The sequence below is a fragment of the Cryptomeria japonica genome, chromosome 6 (genome assembly GCF_030272615.1).
Source record: "Cryptomeria japonica chromosome 6, Sugi_1.0, whole genome shotgun sequence".
Taxonomy (NCBI): Eukaryota; Viridiplantae; Streptophyta; class Pinopsida; order Cupressales; family Cupressaceae; genus Cryptomeria; species Cryptomeria japonica.
In genome coordinates, this window is record NC_081410.1 from 200,947,843 (window position 1) to 200,967,940 (window position 20,098).

Genomic DNA, 20,098 nt, shown 5'->3' on the forward strand with positions numbered 1-20,098 from the left:
TATTATTTTGGTATTGACTTACCTTCTAGTTTAAGGCCTATAAAATTAAGTTACACTAGGAGGGGAATGAGGAAGATGTAGATTGTATTTGGTTGTCTTTTTGATTTTGACATATGTAAACCTTTATAATTTTATACATATTATTTATAATTTTGTTGTATTACGATGTGTTGTTTGACTTTGAAACTATGAAATTTCAAATTTTGAGAGTTTGAGGATCATATGACATGTGTAATGTTTGAAGCATGAAAAATTGATAGTCAAATTAGATTTTTACGTTCTCCAAATGCATTAATTTCTTTTTTGTGTATGAGGTTTTTTTCACCGAGTCCACGAGTCCCAAGTCCAAGTCAAAAATTTTGGCTTCTGAGTTTAAGCCTAGTCCAAATCTTAAAACTTTGGTCCTTAGAATTCACATCTTTGAACTAGTTGTGTAGGGAAGGATGAGGAGGCGATCGCCTCCTTAAAGGGAAGGGAATGGATATTGCCCCTCGTAGCAGTTGTAGATTTGTCAAATGTGTGTGGAAAAGGCAAGTAATGGGGTGAGAGCAGGTAAGAATTAAAGGTAGATCTTGAAAAGAAAAAATGTAGAATGAGAAAACAAGAGTCTTTTTTGGAAGTGGAAGTAATGCTTGACATTATGTACCATTGATTGGACTCCTTGTCAATGATGGAAGGTAGTTATACTAGTTATACTATTATAATATATTAAAACAATGATATAATAAAATGTATCTACACTTGTATGTAATATGTAGTTGCAGCTCATTAATGATGTTGTATTAGTAAATTTGTCTATCTCTATATTCTTGTTCCTTCTCCATGAGGAGCAAGCCTTCTGACACCTCTTTTCCTTCTTCATACTAGCATTGGTAGTAGAGCCACTATTCAATCTTGTGAAGGAAGTTGAGAAGGTCACAAATCATTTGCAAAGGTGTGGAGGTCATGATTGCAGGTTGAGGTCATGAGATCATGCCTTGTAGTGAGTTGTGATGGAAGGAGGTCAAAAATTGCACTAGTTAGTTTCCAATTCATAGAAAATTGTTCTCCAAGAATTGCGAGGGTAGAGAGGGCACATTCGTTTTTTTTTGTCACAATATGTAGACAAGATTAAAAATCACAATTTTTTTGTAGCAGAAAAATGTGAGTCACATGAATTGAACAAAAAGTTTACAATCACAAACAGCAAGAAAAGCAATTGTGTGGCAGCCATTTTTAATTACAAATGAGAGAAGGAAAGGCCATACAAAACCTTTGAAGGGCACATGAGTTTTTTGAGTCAAGTGGACTTTTTAAGTTTTTTGTGGATTTGTGTGATATTTTATCAGCTGGTTCAAAACCCTAGTTGCAATCATTTTTGGGAGTTTTTCAAACATTTTTTCAAATGGTTGGCAAATTTTTCAAGAGCACATTTAAAATTGTTTTGGGTTAGCATATTTTAATGGCTAATTTTCAAATTTTAGAAATCGACTGGGAAAAATTATAATACTCACTATTGTTGAATATTGAATGTGTGATGGGATTATTTTAGGTATTGAAACAAGGCTTGCTAAGAACCTACATGATTTTGACAAGCATCATAGGGAGTCTTATTATTATTCACTCCTTTGAGACTTTTGTGGAGTCTTTGAACCTATTGGCTGGAAGTTAAAAGTTTGATTTTTTATAAGGTTAGCACCTTGAAAAAATTGGCAAGTGCTCGTCTAATTTGCAAGTACTTGAGGGTTGAAACCCTAGCCGAGTCAATCGCCATTAAACTCGCAGGCGATTATTTCATTAACTTGTAGCAATTTTAGTGTTAAAACCGCTAAAACTCATCGAGTTAAATTGTAAAACGTGTCATTGACTCATCTAGAATAAGAATGGAGGCACAAATCACTTTATTTCAAGGGTTTCTTTTGTTGTTGCTGACACGATAGACGGGTGACAACAGACGAAGGCTAGATGACCAAATGCGCTGCACAAAGAAGATTGCGAGAAATTCTAAAATTAGTGTTGTGCTCGCACACCTCACCCCGTTTATGATAGGGGACCCCCCTGTTTTAATCTGGTCTTCCCTCTCTCAGGTGAGAATGCCTAAAGAATTTGAAACCAGAAAAGAGAAGCGCGGGCTTCAAAGCGAAAATGAAAGATGAAAAATCGGGTATTTGCCTTCAAATGCAAGCGTTGTCTTTCTATCGAGCTTTCAAAAGTCATCAAAGGGCCGAAATGTGAGGAGAAGTTTCAAAATCCCCTTGCAGGCCGAGAATAGAGGCTTCAAAATGAAATAAAGTTCTAAGCCGCGAAAATGACAAATAGCCCCTTTCAACCAAAAATCTCCAAATTCGCGCAAAGCGTTCTCATTTGTCCAAAAGTGAAATAGAGGTGCAAGCTCACAAATCGGTTAAGTTGGCCGAAATGCAAGGAAAGGCTCACGAAGTTGTCCAAAAAGCCGAATTTCAATACTTCACCAATCATGCCAAATGACCATCGAGCCCGAAAATTAGTAAAGGCTCTATAGTTCACAAAGTCGCTAAACAGGCTGAAAAGGGTAAGAAGGAGACTTAAGTCGCACAAAATCGGCATGAAAGGCCAAAGTGCGAAGCTCGCAAAAATAGTGTTTAAGCCGAAATGTGAGGTAAAACTCCCGATATCGCCAAATAAGCCGAAAATGACATAAAGGTAAGATCACGCGTGTAGGCTAAATAGCCCGAAAATCACAGGCAAGGGCAAAATGATAATATAAATCACAAGAAAAGGCGAAGTCTACATTTCGTCCAAAATGCCCGAAGTTGCAAGGCAGGCTAAACCATAAACTTCGCACAAATCCCTTTAGAAGCCCGAATTTCTAATAGGTAAATGAAGAAGCAAAACAAAGTCGCACAATTTAACCTTTCAGGCCGAAAATGACCCTAGAAATGAAGTCACGCAAATCATTCAGATATTGGGAGGGCATTTAGAAATCGTACAATGTGGTTAAAAAAAATCGCGAATTCCCTCTCATTTGGCCGAAAAACCAAAAGCAAGTAAAAAATCATGAACTGAGCCGAAAATGAGAGAAATTTGCAAAGAGTCATTTGGCTGAAAATCCTATATGCCGACAATAAACAGAAAAGTTCAAATCTCGCTAAGTCTTCTTTTAGGCCGAAAATTAGAAAGATCTCCAAATTCATAGACATCTCACAAACTCGTCTTGGAAAGCCAAAATCTCACATTTTAGGTGAAGCGTTCAAAATTGGACATGCTTCTTAAAACAGGGTTGAACTTAACATCTCTCAGTTCACCTCTCAGGCCTAAATTTTGTCTAAGTTGGAGAGTGAATCAAGACGAAGGATCAGATTTCACATTTGCAGAGAGACATTTAAAAGATACATTTCACAAAGAGCTTCTCAAGCCCGAACTTCACCGAGACTAAGCCAAATGTTAAATAAAATTTAATATTTGTCAAATTAATTTAATTAATTTAATTAATTTTTCAAATTGATTGATTAAAGGTGAAATTGATTGTTCGCAGGAAAACGACATCGAGAGGAGCTAAAGTGATGACTTAACACAAGATCAAAGCTAGGCACTGGAAGCCCAAGAAGAAGATGCAGGAGCACGAGATCGAAACCAAGCATTGGGAAGCGTGCAGTCGGACCCCAAATTGAAGTCCACCACCGAGACCAAAGACCGAAGAACATTCAGAATGCAACAAGTGCACACTCCCAAAAGGATACACTACTAGAAGAAATTCCAGAAATTCAGTTTAAAAGACTGAAACTGTTTTATTGTAAAAGAAATGCCTGTGGGCGTCGTTGAAGATATTTTAAAACAAGGGAACACAGGCCAGTTATGTTCAACTACTGGATAGACCCAAATTGAAGCCAAATAGTGATAGTTAGTTGAAAATATGGCTGAAGGGATAACTGGGAATTAAGTGGGTATGGGTTAAGTCTGCCAACTTCTAGAAGGCAGATTGCAGTTGTTGGATGCAGCCCATCTTGGCCATCAATTCAAATTGTAAATTCTATAAAAGGAAGGATGCCTCTCATTGTAAAGGGTTAGACTTTAGTTAGATAGTTAGATTCTGGTTAGAATTTAGTAGTTAGAAGTAGCATAGAGATGCTGCAGAAATTGTTGTAATAGGTAGCTGGAATCAATATAATGGACATTGATTTGGTGTTTATCATCTTGGTTTTAGTCTGTTTGCATGGTTTTCTTCAGCATTTTAGATAGATTTTTGGTGTGCAGGTATTTGATGGATTCAAGCTCATACCATTGAGGATATACTGATTGTGTGTCCTTATGTATGGTTAGTCTGAGCCTTTAATTGTGTTTAGTTCAATTGCAGGTGTTTGTCCGAGCTGCGCCAGAATTGGGTGCTTGGCCATGCTCTTGCAGTCTTAAAATCTTCCAAGTCCCCTTGAAGATTGCACCGTCCTACGAGGTTGTGAGCCATTCTGGCCAAGCAGGGATTGGTTATGTTGAATCCGTCTACCCGTATACCAGCCTGGCTAATCTTAGGTTTCCTAAACCCTTCTCTCTTGCTTTTATTTCGTAGTTTGAGAATCAGATGCTGATCAGCTTGTTGCAAAACGTAAGTCCTGTTGGTGTTTCCAGCAAAACACATCAAATTGTTGAGCTATCCTGCAGTCAAGAACTGACAATTGGAACCTTGAGGTTGTCCCCTTTGATCGATTAAAAGCAGCATTAGGGCTTCCTTATACAAGAGAGGACAGGATACTCGGCGAGATCATTCTATTCTGCGTTGGCTGGGTAGAGTTGCAGCGATGCGACTTTAGCCACGTCAACAATTAGGAGCACGGATGTTTAATAGCGTATTGTTACATTGGACATGGTTCTTCCAAAACAAAAATTGGAAGTTACTAATATTTTGCACTATTGCCAAATGTAGGGTAAAAAATTAAACCAATATACATGCACATAAAAAATTTAAACTAATTTTTAAACATTATCTTTAATATATTATTTGTTTCACTATTCTAGGTAAAAAATATCAATTTTAATTAGGACATTTAAAATATTTGTTATTTAATATATTAAATATTAAAAAATATTGAGATTGTTAGTAATTTTAATTTGAAATATTTGAAGTGTTTTACATAAGTTTTTATAAAGTATGGTTTTAAATATTTAATTATATTAGCGACTAGAATTTGTTGTGTATTTTATTAATTTATAAATTAATAAAATATGGATGAGGCACCTCACATTTATAAAATATTGTTTTTTTTATAAAGTCTACGATATGTATTGAACTCAAATTTATTTAGACGTTTTTTTTTTGTTTATGATACACATTAAACTCAAACTTTGATTTATTATGATGGAAATCAGTAATATCTTTTACAAATTCAGTGTATATGTGTGTTTTTGAAGAATATATTAAGAAATTAAGTATTTCAAATGTTTGATAAATTTGCCGAGTTATTGCCAAGTTTCGAGTTTTTAAAATTTTTGGGCCAGCCAAGTTATTGCCGAATCTGAGTTTTTCAACCATGGTTAGTACATACTTGTTGCAAAAAGAGCATAGATAACAACATATGAGTGAATCTACCTTTTGGCATACAAAAAGTGCTTTTTATGCTTGGTTAAAGGGAAAATCTCAAAAAAAATTGATGACATTTCTCACACTAAATCCAAGAAAAACATGAAATGTTTTTTATGTAACAAATTTGGACATATTAAGAAATAGTGTTAGGCCATTATTTTTCAACTTTTAGAAATTATAACATTTAAGACAAGTTTTGTGGAAAGAAGTGCGTTGTGCTAATGTGAAAGAGGATGAAATTGTTGCCCTAAGAATTGGGCAAGGAGGTCTATCTAATCTTGTTGATCTTACTACAACTAATTTGCATGTCTTAGTTGTCAAAGATAATCCTATTGATCTTTGGCATGAAAGATACGATCATTTGAACTTTCCCTATTTAAGCAAACTCAGCGAAACCCGTGTGGTTCACGAACTACCCCCTATACAAGAAAAATAGGATTCATTTGCTAGGTGTTTGGTTGGCAAGCATGAGAGAAAGTCATTTCACATTAATTTGCATGTTATGCTAAGGGGCATTTGGATCTCATTCTTGCAAATCTCTATGAGCCTTCTTGGAAATCTCCTACTATTAATGTTTGGAGATATTTTCTATTGTTGATGGATGATTTTTCTAGAAAGATGTGGACTTCTTAAATAAGGCCAACTGCTATGGTGCCTTTCTCAAATTCAAGGCATTGATGGAAACATTCACAGGGCATCAAATCAAGACTTTGGAATCCAATAATGGGAGAGATTCACCTCCACGCAACTCAAAGAATTATTTGAAAAAGAAAGTATTTAATGCTAGTTAATTGCACCATAGCAAAATAAAGTGGTTGAAAGGTTTAATAGGACTATCATGGAGATGTCATAATGCATGATACACAACAAGAACATGTGCTACTGGTATTGCAGAGATGATAACACAATGATTTATCTCCTAAACATTATTTCTTTTAGAGCCCTGCATGATGTCACACTATAGGGCTTGCTTCAATAACAACCTTTAAGTAACATATTTTTTATCCAACCACATACATTTTAGTTCATAAGTGTTGACGTGTCTAAAATCACTGAACTTGCGACTTCATCCGGCCAACGCAGAATAGAATGTACTTGCTGAGTATCCTATCCTCTCTTGAGATAAGGAAGTCCCTAATGCTGTTTTTCGTTGATCAAAGGAGATGACCTCAAGGTTTCGATTGTCAGGTCTTGACGGTGGGATTGCTCAGTGGTTTGATGTGTTTTGCTGGAAACACAAAGGGGACTTACGGTGATATGGATAATTGTTGGACGAGTTCCCTAAAACTTTAACAGTCTCATTATCGATTGGTTTCAGTTGCATGATACTATTTCAGCAGGACTATGGATTTTCTTCTTAGTAAAAAAAAGGGAAAAAAGAGGGATATGGAAAGAGAGGTACAGCAAGTCTAAATTATTTAACTAAGATAGCATATTAAGAAAATAGACAGACACCTCCAAATAACTAGATTAAACACTATCAGCCATTTAAGCACAATACTTGTATGAATCTAGTGCGATCTTCAAGGAAAATAGAGTTTTTGTGTTATTAAACACATCTTCAGAACTTTAACATTCATTCAATAATTGTTCAATAACCGAACTAAGCATGTGAAAGGGTTCAGATTAACCATGCAGAAGGAGTGACAATCAGTTAGTCCCTAATGGTATGAACAGCGAGGATTCTATCTGATGTTTATCTAGAAAATGCTATATAAATGAAAGAAACATAACTGAATAATTCAAATTAGTGAAGGAGACGACCATGCACTCACAATGAAATTTGAAACAGTCTTAACTTTGCATTAAATCCTGTAAATTTCGCCAGAGCTTCAGCAACAATCCATGAACTTCTTACAAAATGAGGGAAAGCCAGTCCCTTTAAATAGGCTTCAAAAATAGATGAATGGCCAAGATCTAATCTAAACAAGTGGCCCAGATTCATCCTTACAAAAGGTACCCATACCCATAAATGGAGGGTAAATATCAGCAACTACCCCAAAGGGAGCAATACCTACCTAAAAGGGTAATTAAAACTTATCCAAAATAATTCAAAAAGTGCACACACAAAGTTTTAAAGTTTACAGTTGACTTGGAGGTCAAATATGACCCTTTGGCCAAAAAGTGCACTTTTCAAAATTTAAAAAGGAAAAAGCACTTCAAGAAAGCACTTTTTCTTTTCCAGCCCTAGATTCCTCGGTGATGAACTCGACCTCATCGTGCAAATACTCTCCCTAGATATCCCGATCAGCTGCACACTCTACCCGAACATAGTCCTGAAATCTCAGGCATAACTTGAATAATTCAGTCGTCAGCGGCATAGGTGGATTGAACATTTTGTAATGGATACCTTGTAGGAGGCTATCCAAATTCTCCAGCTCCTCTCTCCAGTATGACTTGTGATTTTCAAAACATGATATGTCTGCTTGAAGCCCAGAAGCAAAATCTAGATTCTATACAGAGTAAGCGACCCTGGGATTGAGTTGGTCCTCCCTTTGCGATTGCACCTCACTATCTTCCATACTATTTTTCCAACCGGGAACCATGGATTTGAGGATCCTTTCACCAAGATTCTTCACATTTGATAAAGTGTCATCGCACTTATCATGCATTTTATTGATATTATCCCTCATGTTGTCCTGCATCCTGAGGGTAACAATCATATACCTTCACCTGATCAGGCCCATTCCCAATTTCACCCTTCATGATCAAACTTGGCAGTGGCTGGTTTCTGGCGAACATGTAGACTAAATAGGATGTCATAGTGAAGTACTTCGTCTCAAGTTCGATCAGCTGAGTGTGGATGTTGTCTCTTATGATCTGGGCCCAGTCAAACTTGGATTTCCCAGCGAAGACGTGTTCTGTGAAGTAGAACATCCATTCCTCAAAGTAATTGGATTGGGGAAGTCCCATAATCCTGTTGAGCAATGTGACCATGTCCCCATGCTCGTTGTGAAAGTCGCTTCTAGGGGTCTTTTTCCCGATCCTGACGCTTGGAGATCTTCTCTCTTTGTACCACTCTTCATTTATCAGTGTTCTGCATCTAGTGGGGTTCATATCATACGCCCCCTACGCTTCATCTATAGTTGATGCTATGGGGTTGTTAGGGAAGGGAATGTCAAATGCATCGCCAATGGCCTCAGGAGTGAAGTTAGCGAGGACCATGTTCTCAAGGAGCACCAATCTGGAGTTTGGTTGGTAGTGTCGCGCAGCCTCTACTACTAGCTCATAGTTTTGCACTATGTTGTGCGAATCACACACCCATCCCCGTCTTGGACAGGGACCCCCCGTTTGTGCCTTTCTGTCTTTGCGGAAGAGGAAGGGGATATGAAGGGTCAAGTGCCGCTAAAACCAAATTCGGCCTCTAGGGCCATCTTGCGAACTTAAAACTCCCCAATTCTCACAAAATCACCTAAATGTGAAGAAAGAGTTAAAGCCTGCAATGATGTTGAAATGCCGATTTTCGCCAAGGGATACAAGGGAGATAAAATATGCAAAGTGCCAACGTTGACAAACTTGCCCAAGATGCCCAAGCTCGCGCTTCTCGAGGAGAAAGTTAAAATCGCCAAAATCGCTCTAAGGGTGAATTCGGACTTTCAAGCCAAATTGAGAGAAATTTCAAAATTCATTAAATTCCCAAAATGGGCCAAAGGTCCGAAATTGCAAAACTAGCGAAAACTGGTCCTAGGTCCGAAATTTCACTTAAGTCGCCAAAATTGCCTTATGGGCCGAATTTCAGACCCAAAGGCCAAAATTTTAAAAAGGTTAAAAAGTTGCCAAAACCGCCCAAGGGGCCTAATTTCGGACCCTGGGGTCAAATTCTCAAAAGAATTCAAAAGTCAACAAAACGGGCAAAAGGTCCGAAAATGCCTTTAAATTTGCAAAAGACCCCCAAAGGTCCGAAATTCACTTAAGTCATCTAATTTCGGACCATGGGGCCGAAATTTTATAAGTGAAAAGTTTGCAAAAAGTGCCCTAAGGGCCGAATTTGGGCTTTAAAGTGAAAATTTGAAAAGTGAAAAGTTTGCAAAAAGTGCCCAAAGGGCCAAATTTGGGCCTTTAAGTGAAAATCTGAAAAGTGAAAAGTTGGCAAAAATACCCCAAATGGCCAAATTCGGACCTTTTAGCCAAAATGTTAAAAAGTGAAAGTTGGCAAAACATTCCAAAATCCCAAAGTTTGCAAAAGTGCCCAAAATCCCGAAATTCACCATTAAGGGGTGAAATGTCAAAGTTTTTAAAACTTTTCGAACGCCCCTCTTGCCCGAAATTGCTAGGAACAACTAAATTCACGGAAGGAGTAAAGCGTTAAAACTTGGGAAATTTTCAAATAACCCTCCAGGCGTTAAATTTTAATATTTGTTAAATTAATTAATTAATTTTTCAAATTGATTTATTGAAATGAAATTGATCGTTCGCAGGTCGCAGGACGTCATTAGAGAACCAGGAGAAAGACCTGAAACGCAAATCGAAGAAGGATCGCAATCAAGGCCAGGCACTGAAGACTGGAAAAGAAAAAAGATGTGGGAACGCACTGCAGGAGCGTGAGAGCAACCAAACATTGGGATCTGTGCCTCTAAACAAAGATGAAGTCCACCACCAGGACCAAAGACCAAAGAACACTCTGAATGCTACAAGTTTATGCCTTCTCAAGAAAAAGCACACAGCTGGATTTAATTCCAGGAATTCAATTTCTAAAAAGCTGAAATTGTTTTATTGTAAAACTACTTGTAGGTCCCACTCAGATATTTTGAAAGAAAGGGGAAACAAGTCAATTGTGAACACTTATGTCCAACTACCAGATAGACTCAAATTGAAGCCAAATAGTGGTAGGTAGTTGAAATTGTGGTTGAATGGATGAGTGAGAATTTAATGGGCATGGGTTAAGGCTGCTAGTTTCTGGAAGGCAAATCAGGACCCTTGGATGCAGTCCATCCTGGCCTCTGATTCAAAATTGTAAAACTATAAAAGGCAAAGGCCTTTCTTTTGTTAGATGGTTAGATAGTTAGAGATTGTTGAATAGTTAGACTCTAGTGAGAGAGTTAGATTTTAGAGTTAGAATAGGTTAGATTTTAAGTAGTAGCATAGAGATGCTGCAGAAATTGTTGTAATAGCCAGCTGAAATCAATATATAAACATTGATTTGGTGGTTATTGTCTTGTTTTCATCCTGTTTGCATGGTTTCTTTCAGCATTTTAGATAGATCTTTCTATTTTGGGTGTGCAAGTATTTGATAGATTCAGGCTCATACCATTGAGGATATACTGATTGTGTATCCTTTTGTATGGTTAACCTGAGCCTTTAATTGTGCTTAGTTCAATTGCAGGTGTCCGTCTGAGCTGCGCCAGAATTGGGTGCTTAGTCGTGCGTCTCCAGTCTGAAAATCTTCCAAGTCCCTTTGAAGATTGCACCGTTCCTGCAAGGTTGTGAGCTATTCTGGCCAAGCAGGAATTGGTTATGTGGAATCCGTCTACCGGCATACCCGTGTTGTTAGTTTTAGATCTCCTAAACCTTTCCTTTTGCTCTTTATTGCATAATTCGAGAATTGCAGTAGACCACCTTCTTGCAAATCGTAAGTCCCCTTGTGCTCCCAGCAAATCACATCGACCACTGAGTAATCCCGCAGTCAAGACCTGACAATCAAAACCTTGAGGTCATCCCCTTTGATCAAACGTAGAAAATAGCATTAGGGATTCCCTTATCTCAAGAGAGGATAGGATACTCAGCAGGTTTATTCTATTTTGCGTTGGCCGTATGGAGTTTGCAGCAATGCGATTTCAAACACATCAACACACTGCCGGGAGGAATCCTGCTGCCTGAGCAATTCCACTCTCCATCATCAGCTTGGGCTTGCCATAGGCATTAGGAGAGAAAACTCTATCTCTGAAATCTTGAATATCAATGTGGCCCAGGTCAGTATCACCTATGTTCTCCCACACACTCTGAACTTTTGATTCCCTCAGTCCCCCTCTCTGATACTGATACTTCATCCTTTCGACTCTGCGAGGGATATCTGATTTGGACGCTCGTGATGTCTCGGCTGCAGCAGGTGTCTTTGATGATTCTACCGCCGATTTAGGCATTTATCTTGCACAGGCGGACGCGGATCACAAGGTGATATAAAGGAAACGAAGCGGGTTAGATAAAGGATATGCCAGCATACAAGGATCAATTTGAAAACTGAATTTAAAGAACAGCATGATATTTCAGCTAAAAAAGCCTGCTTGATTTAAACATGGATACTTATGAAGCTTTTCGATTGCGAATTTATACTTGGGCATTTTAGGATCAATTTTCAAAATGGACGATGCTTTAAAATTTTCCTAAGTCTGAAAATGTGTTTTCTAGCTAATTCTTAGGAACAGACTCTGATTTCAATTGCTCCTGACGTCTTATAAACGGAAAAAGATGCGGTTTTAGATTTAATCAGTTCAATTCATTTTGCACATACATCTATCCGATTTTGCATATATTTCAAACGATTTCAAAAGAGGTGAAGCACACTTACCTGGCGAAAATGAATGGCGTGAATCCGCACAACTTGCAAATTTGAATGGGAGAGTTCTTGGTTGGATTTCGGTGATTTTCTTCTGCGTGATTTTACCTTGGGCATCAAAGATGGGTGCCTTACAACTCTCCCTTTAAACTTCTAATCTTCTGCGTTTTCTTCTATGGCGATTTTCTCTCCTAACGGTGCTTCGAAAATCCTCTTAACCCCGTGATATTGCCAAGCTTCAGGAGTTTTCATGGATTTTGCAAGCTTTTGTATCCCGATTTTTGGAGGTTTGAAGGGCTTTTGCTGACTTTTAACTTTAACATTCACGCCACAAACAGCAATTTTCGGATTTGGGTTTTATGGCGTTTTCAAAACTTAGAGCTCTTGCGATTTCGCCTCATGGCATGAAACTTTGACGATTCTACGCCTCTTGCAGACCGCATGAACCTCACGTGATCTCTGGAGGGTCCTCCAAATTCTAACTTAGCGATTTTGGCATGGCGCGATTTCGGGATTATAACATGAATTGCAAACTTCGAAAACTTCGCACACTTAATGCAAACTTCAGCAAATGGAGATGGTTTGAAAACTTTAAGCTTCTGGCACTTGCCCTTCGGATTGCGATTTTCGGCGATTGAAGAGCTTTTGCAAACTTTTCAAAAAACAACAACTTTCCTTGTAATGCGAACTTCGGGGTTTTGGGGTGTTTTGAAAACTTCTTTTAACTTTTTTGCATTTACCCCTTACTATGCGAATTTCGGCATTTCAAGTGTGTTTGCAAACTTTTTTAACTTTTCCGCGTTTTGACTAAAAAGTGCGAACTTCGACACTTATGAGGTTTTTGCCAACTTTCAACTTTTTTGCATTTTGACTCAAAAGTGCGAACTCCGGCGTTTGGGTGGGTTTTGCAAGTTTGAACATCGTGATTTCCTTGTATGGCAAATTTCAGACTTCTGAAGGAGTTTGCAAATTTGAACCTTAATACCTTTCTATCATTTCTCCTCCAAATAGCGTTTTTCGGCGTTTTGAAGGCTTTTGCAAAATTCGGCGCTTTGGAGCGTTTTCAAACTTCGGCGATTTGGTGGCTTTTGAAAATTTTCTAATTTTAACGTTTTCACCTAAAGTGTGAACTTCGGCGTTTGGAGCCATTTTGAAAACTTAGGCGATTTTCGGGCCTTGGAGGTAGTTTGAAAGTTTTAACTCTTTGGATTTTGTCCTTCTATATCCTTGACGAAAATCGACACCTTGGGTCTTCATGTGACCTTCAGACGCTTTATCTATTACTTGGAGGGATTTTGCCAGCTTCTACCATCCTACGCCTATCTCAGGCGATCTTCAGGTTTAAACTATCTCTTGGAATTTTCATGCTCGAAGGCTCAACTTACCTCACGGCTTCACAAGCTCCTCCGATCATAACATCATCATCTCATGGACTAATTACGGGCTCACTCAAAAGGACGTGAGACGCTCTGCGCGGAACTCAACAGGGTGAAGGCGAAAAGGCCCCCAAAAAAAGGAAAGGGGACCTTGTCAGCAACAGGGAGCATGTGCAACGCACAACACTAAGTAGAAGAGATAAGCTAAATTCCAAAAGTTTTAGGCATTCTTTGATGGTTATAGTAAACAATCTAAGCATGCGTGCTTATTTATATTTCTACTAATAAAGTTATTGTTAGTTAGGATGTTGACATAAAAGAAAATCATATTTTTCATATTTTTAGTAGGTCAGTGAATTTTTTGAATCTAGTATTATGGTACCTTCAAAAGATGAACCATCTAGTTCATCAAGTTAGCCTATGCATTAACCTTTGGCTAGTTTTTCTCCACTTGTTAATTAGAGATGTAGTTTTAAAGGTGCTTCCACTCCGATTGAGATTTTCCCTTCACAATGTTTTACTAAGGCATATCAAAGGCCTAAGCGTTATTATTCCAATTTGTAAAGTGTCTATTAGAATGAACTTCCTCAATTAGATGAATTGGAGAGAAGAAAACAATTTTTTGGTTTAGTTATGAAGCATATTTATTTTAGTCTATCTTTTATCGTTTTTAGGTTTTTGAGCCATAAGGGAAACTAGAATGGGAAGTTCCCATGAAGGTTGAGTATGATGCATTGATGAAAAATCATACAAGTGGCAATCTGTAGAATTGTTTCCAAGTAAAAATCCTATTGGGTGCAAATGGATCTATAATATAAAATGCAAAGTTGGTGGTTCGCTAGACAAGTGCAAGGAACATCTTCTTGTTGAAGGATATTCACAATAGGAAGGGATAGACTATGAGGAGACTTTTTATCTTACTTATAAGATGGTCACATATTGATTACTACTCTTCACAGCTTCCCAATTTGGTTTGAAGGTCTATTAAATGGATATCCAAAGCACCTTCTTGAACATAGACTTGGATGAGAATGTCTATATAGCCCAGATTGAAGGTTTTCGGATTTTTGGTCCTAGACATTTAATTTGCAACTTGAAAGAATTATTCTATGTTTTCTAAGTAACCTCCTTGAGCAGGTAGTATCTCAATATTGATAAACATCTAAAATATTTTAGATTCAAAATGAGTCTTTTTTATCCAAATCTTTATTTTAGAAGTAATGGTAATGATTTTGTGATTGCTATTGTATATGCTGATGATGTTTCCATCATAGGCAGCACAAACTCGACAGTTTAGCAAGTAAAATCAAATTTTTGTGTGGATTTTACGATGTTTGATGTAGGCCTTCTACAATATCGTCTAAGATTTGAGTTTTGGCGATTTGATCATTTCATCTTCATGGTCCAAATCAGATTTCACAAGTCTTTTGGAGCATTTGGAGATAGACTATAACTCATCTTTTACATATATGGAGGTTAGGTTGAAATTACGAGACTTTGATGGTTCATCCTTGGTCAATGAACCACTCTATAAACTATTGGTGGGAAATTGGATATATCTTACAATCACTAGATTGGATCTTTGTTTTGTTGTAAGCTTTGTCTGTTTTGGTTTTTGTCAAAATTAAAGCTTTCATTAGATAGCTGCATAGTGAGTTTTGTGATATGTCAAAGGTACTCTTGACCATAGATGAAAATTTGCAAAACTCATGGTTACTTGCAAGTCAAAAAAAAATGGCAAGTTACTCACCTAAAAAATTGTAGTGATGTTTGATAAAACTCACCAATAAATCGCTAAAAACTCAAATGAGTATAAATTTGTTTTTTACCTAATGTTAAAAATTTTATGTGATTTTTGTGTTTTGGGGATGCGATTGGCAATGCAAAATACACAAGTTTTCATTGATTTCTTTTTGCTTTCATCTGAACTAAAAAAGAAGTGCAATATTTTTTGATCCTTCTAGTTTTTACCTTTCTATAGAAATAGATAGAAGGCAAATTTTTAGGCTTCATGGATGGCCTAAGAGGACTATTAGTGACAAAGATAGTATGCTCTTAGAGTCTATTTTGGCAAGAGCTCTTCCATCTGGCAAGAACCAAACTTACACTCAACACTAGCTACCTCTCTGAATTAGATGGACAAATTGAAATAGTAAATAAATGAGTGGATGGTTATCTAAGGAACTATGTGATAGGCCATTAGAAGGAATGGATAAAATTGCGTCATCTAGGGGAGCATTGCTATAATACTATCAGTCACATGTCCCTACAAATGAAACCCTTCATGGCATTATATGGGTATGAAGCTAGAAGGTTTTCTTTTATCTTGATTTCTCTGATAGCAAAAGCAAGTGATGTGATCAAACAAGGCCAAGAAATTTTGATGTTGCTCAAAAACCACCTCTAGTGAGCACAAAAGCAACAAAAGATGTATGCTAATCATTATCAAGTGGAGCAAACATTTGAAGTAGGAGAACTAGTGTTTGTGCAACTACAACCTTACAAGCAACCCTCCTTAAAGGCAAGTCAATATGAAAAAATCAAGCCTCATTTTTTATGGGTCTTACAAGATTCTAAAGCAGTTGGTGAGATAGCCCACGAGTAAAAATTGTCAAAGGAAAATAAGATTCATAATGTGTTCCATGTGTCTTTATTGAACCTTCCTCGGAGTTATCTCCAATGGAGGAAGAAGGTATACTCATTTTGATCCCTAAAGTGGTCGTAGACACTAGAATAAGGAAGTTGAGAGAATGGAGCATAATAGACTAGTTGATCAAATGGAATAACCTCCCCATTGAAGATGTGACATGGGAAGGCCCACAAATTCTGGAACATCCAAGTTTGTGGTTGCTTGAGGACAAGCGAATTCAAGCAAGCAGGACTTGTCATGTCCCCTCATTTCGCCCTTCATGGGGTAGACCAATATACCCATTTCCTAACTTCATTATCATCCTTGTTCCACTCTATGCATATATCCATCCCTACTACCATGCCTCTAAGACATTCCCAACTTTCACTTCTCTCACCCTTGGAATTTTGGAGTTTTGCATGCAATCATTCCTCGTCGCCAATCCCCAATTCCCCACGCACCATAGTCAAGATGTCGAGCTCCTTCTCTCTAACATATCGCACCCTCGAACCTCGATTTTTTATTGAAGGCACAAACCAAGGGACAATTTCTACATTCAAACCTTAAAACTCCTACCATTCTCCATTCTCCATCTCCACATAGAACCCTACACATTAAGAGTGCCATTAGTGCACATAATGACTTCTTGATTCCTTGAGGGATTCCACCTGGCACTAATAGTTGACCCTGTCCTTTTGAAGCCAAACCACATGGATTTCCAACAAGGGATGCCTTGAGGATGCCAATGATTGTGGTTTCGAACCCAAGTGGCTCCTTCCCATACTTGTTGAGGACAATTGTAGGTTGCAAGGGGCCCCCCTCCACGCCTTTCAAGCCTGTTTTCATAGAGGACACCATTTCCAACTTGATGCGAAGGGAGAGGATGCTCAACAAGTATGGGAAATCGTTTTTGCATATTAGGCCCAAGACAAAGATCACTATGCAATTTCCAACGCTCTTCCCAAGTATCTGTTGTCACAAAAAATTTCACCTTTGTTGAGCTATCAATTCAACAACCTCATGAAACATGGAAACAACCCCATAGTGTGGAACCTTACACAAATGGGTTGAATCTCCAAAGAAGTCCGGCTTCCTTCTCTATCCAAGTGGAGGTGTTGAACCAACTCAACACTCCAAATTCTACTTCTAAACCTATCCTAACAGCTTGCAGAGGAAAAGGGAAGAAGGAAATGCTAAAATTAAAGGAGGTGATGCACCAAGATAAGAGATGTTCCTCTCCCCACCCCTATATGACACAAAGAATCAATTGAAATGCCCTGAAGATGCACAAACTTTAGTTTCATGAATGACCCCAAACGTATGTATGGAGGTTTGAATTTCTTGAATGTCAAAAGGGAAGAAGGTTTCCCACAAGTCACACTCAGAAACAAATTAAAACAGCATATACGTGAGAGAAAGCCTTAAAATATACACTTGTAATGAAGGTAAGAAAACATGCATAAGTTGAGGAGAGGCCGGAATGATTATTTCAATTCATTCTCAAGCCAATGACCAAACTTACAGTTGTAGAAATGCAAGCAAATATACAAATCTTCAAGAGAAGTGAAAAAAGCATGAAGTAGCTCAAGCCAGCAGTAAGAGAACCCTTTACGATGAGGCTTAACAACCTATATATAGCAAACCAGTCGTAGAAGAGTGGCCAATGGTCAAGGGGGGGAAGCCTTGACCCTGGCGTGCATAGAAGAATGTTAGTCCAGGAAGGCAGGGAAGTGCACAAATCTGATATGATTGTGCATGCAAACAACCTAGCCATACCCTGACAAGGCAATCTCAAGAAGAGGAATACTTCTAGAAGGTGGATTGTCTAACATTTAGAAGGTCAAAGCATGCAAACCTAACATGAAGGACATCAAGTGACCATAAATAAGCATGGCCTTGGACTCCACTTGATGGCAATCTTGCAAAAAACATTAAAAGCGCCCCTATAGCTCCATAAAAGAAAGTAGACAAGTCACAGGGCTTGGGGGAGCAATAAGAGCCCTAAGTGTTGATCACATCATCTAGAAGGGTCGCAAGTTGGACGTTGGGCCCTTAAGAAAATGCTGAAAGGGGAGAGGTTTTGGGGTTCTGCAATCTAGAAGGAAAGAGGAAAGGGAGGAAAGGAGGTTTGGAAACCCGGGGTTCCGAGATTCCAAGGTCCAAAAAGAAAGGAGGTCCGGAAACTCGGGGTTCCAGGATTCAGAGATTTGAAAGGAAAGGAGGAAAGGGAGGAAAGGAGATCCCGAAACCCGGGGTTCCGAGATTCCGGAGTCCAAAAGGAAAGGAGGAAAGGGAGGAAAGGAGGAAAGGGAGGAAAGGGAGGAAAGGAGATCCAAAAACCTAGGGTTCTGGAATTTTGAGGTCTGGAAGGAAAGGAGGAAAGGGAAGAAATGAAGGAAAGGAGTGTTGGTTAGGTTGAAAGGACCAAAATACTGAGAGGGGGGGTTGAATTGGTATTCCCACAGTTATAAAAACTTTTCTCAAACTTTAATTTTCCACAGAGATATCAATCTTCATCAAACAAACTTAACAGATTTAAAACAGCAAATGAAGAATAAACATGAAAAACAAAACCACGAGACAAACATTGGATTTTATACGTGGAAAACCCAAATGGGAAAAACCACAGAGAGTGTTAACTCTCAGGAGAATATAACTAGTTATATGGTGTTTACAAAAGGGGTGGCTCACTACTAGATTACAAAAGCGGCTCGCTATTGGACTACTCACTGCAAAGATACAAAGGAACGACTTACTACTAGAATGCTCACTGCAACAAAAAAGGTTGAACTGAAAAGGATTGCATCTCCAAATGCATATGATCGGTTCGAGATTAAGCTCAGATTACAATTTACAAACTCTTACAGTAGATCCAGTTAGAGATCTCTGTACAACTGTCCTGTAGCAGATCCGGTGAAGGACTCCTACACTACGCAACATTGTCTGTAATCGTTGTCCGCAACTCACACTTCACACACTGCTACCTTCGTTGCTAACTCTCTTTCGCATATCTCATGAACTTCCTCAATCTCTTTCTCACACACACCTTCATTCCATACCATCATATACCTCATGCTACTACATATGTATATATATACTGGAGGGCACAAATACAAAATAGTGTGTCGGCCAAGCCCAACACGTTAGCAAGACACTCATGTCGGCCTCCGCAAGATCTCTACACACTTCCCTTTACATACCTCATTTGCCAATGCATATGTCGAGATTACCGGAGTGGGGCAAGGTCATCCGGACCCAAGAATACTGACCCATTATAAAAAAATTAAGCATAATATCTCCAAACTATAGATTTCACGCATACCAAGGATACCGCAACATGAAACTCGAAGAGATACTACTGATATGATCAAAACAGCTAATATCGGGACACATGGCTGATACTGGGATCAATGAGAACTCAAAATTTTGGAACAAGGATCTTCCAAAGATTACCACATTATATTACCTCCATCATACTGCATCTGCATACAACATCCAAACTGATATCCTGACCAATCCAGGCTACATATATTGTCCAGTCCAAACCAGATAGCTGGTTTGACATCAATGACAACAATGTCAACAATTTCAACACAAGTCTAACAAGGAGGTCTGGAAACTCAGGGTTCGGAAGGAATGGAGGAAAGGAGGTCCGGAAACCTGGGGTTCTAGGATTCCGAGGTCTAGAATGAAAGGAGGAAAGGGAGGAAAGGAAGGAAAGGAGGTTCAAAAACCCGAGGTTCCAAGGTCCAAAAGGAAAGGAGGAAAGGGAGGAAACCACCTCCTAAAAAGATAACACTTAACATTTCATGATTCTATTGGTTTTGTCCTTGATCAACTAGGGCAGCAGTGGTCCATGAAACATATCTCTGATCGGTTCTCACTAATGGACCAAGGGTGTCATGAAATGACAACAGTATCTTAAGATTGCAAACAAGATCAAGAGACTATTATGAAAAACCCACAAACAAACCCTATCCAAAACTCACAATGAGCACTTATTCAAGCATCTAGATCTCAGGACAAAATCGATGGGTCTATGGAGATCAAAGAACAAAACCCTAGTA

At 38.4% G+C, this 20,098-nt stretch overlaps 1 protein-coding gene across 5 annotated transcripts in view; it reads left to right on the top strand.

Annotated features, from left to right (window-relative positions):
• Positions 1–20,098, top strand: part of LOC131063514 (uncharacterized) — a 181,574-nt gene that overhangs the window by 159,773 nt on the left and 1,703 nt on the right. The window lies entirely within an intron of this gene.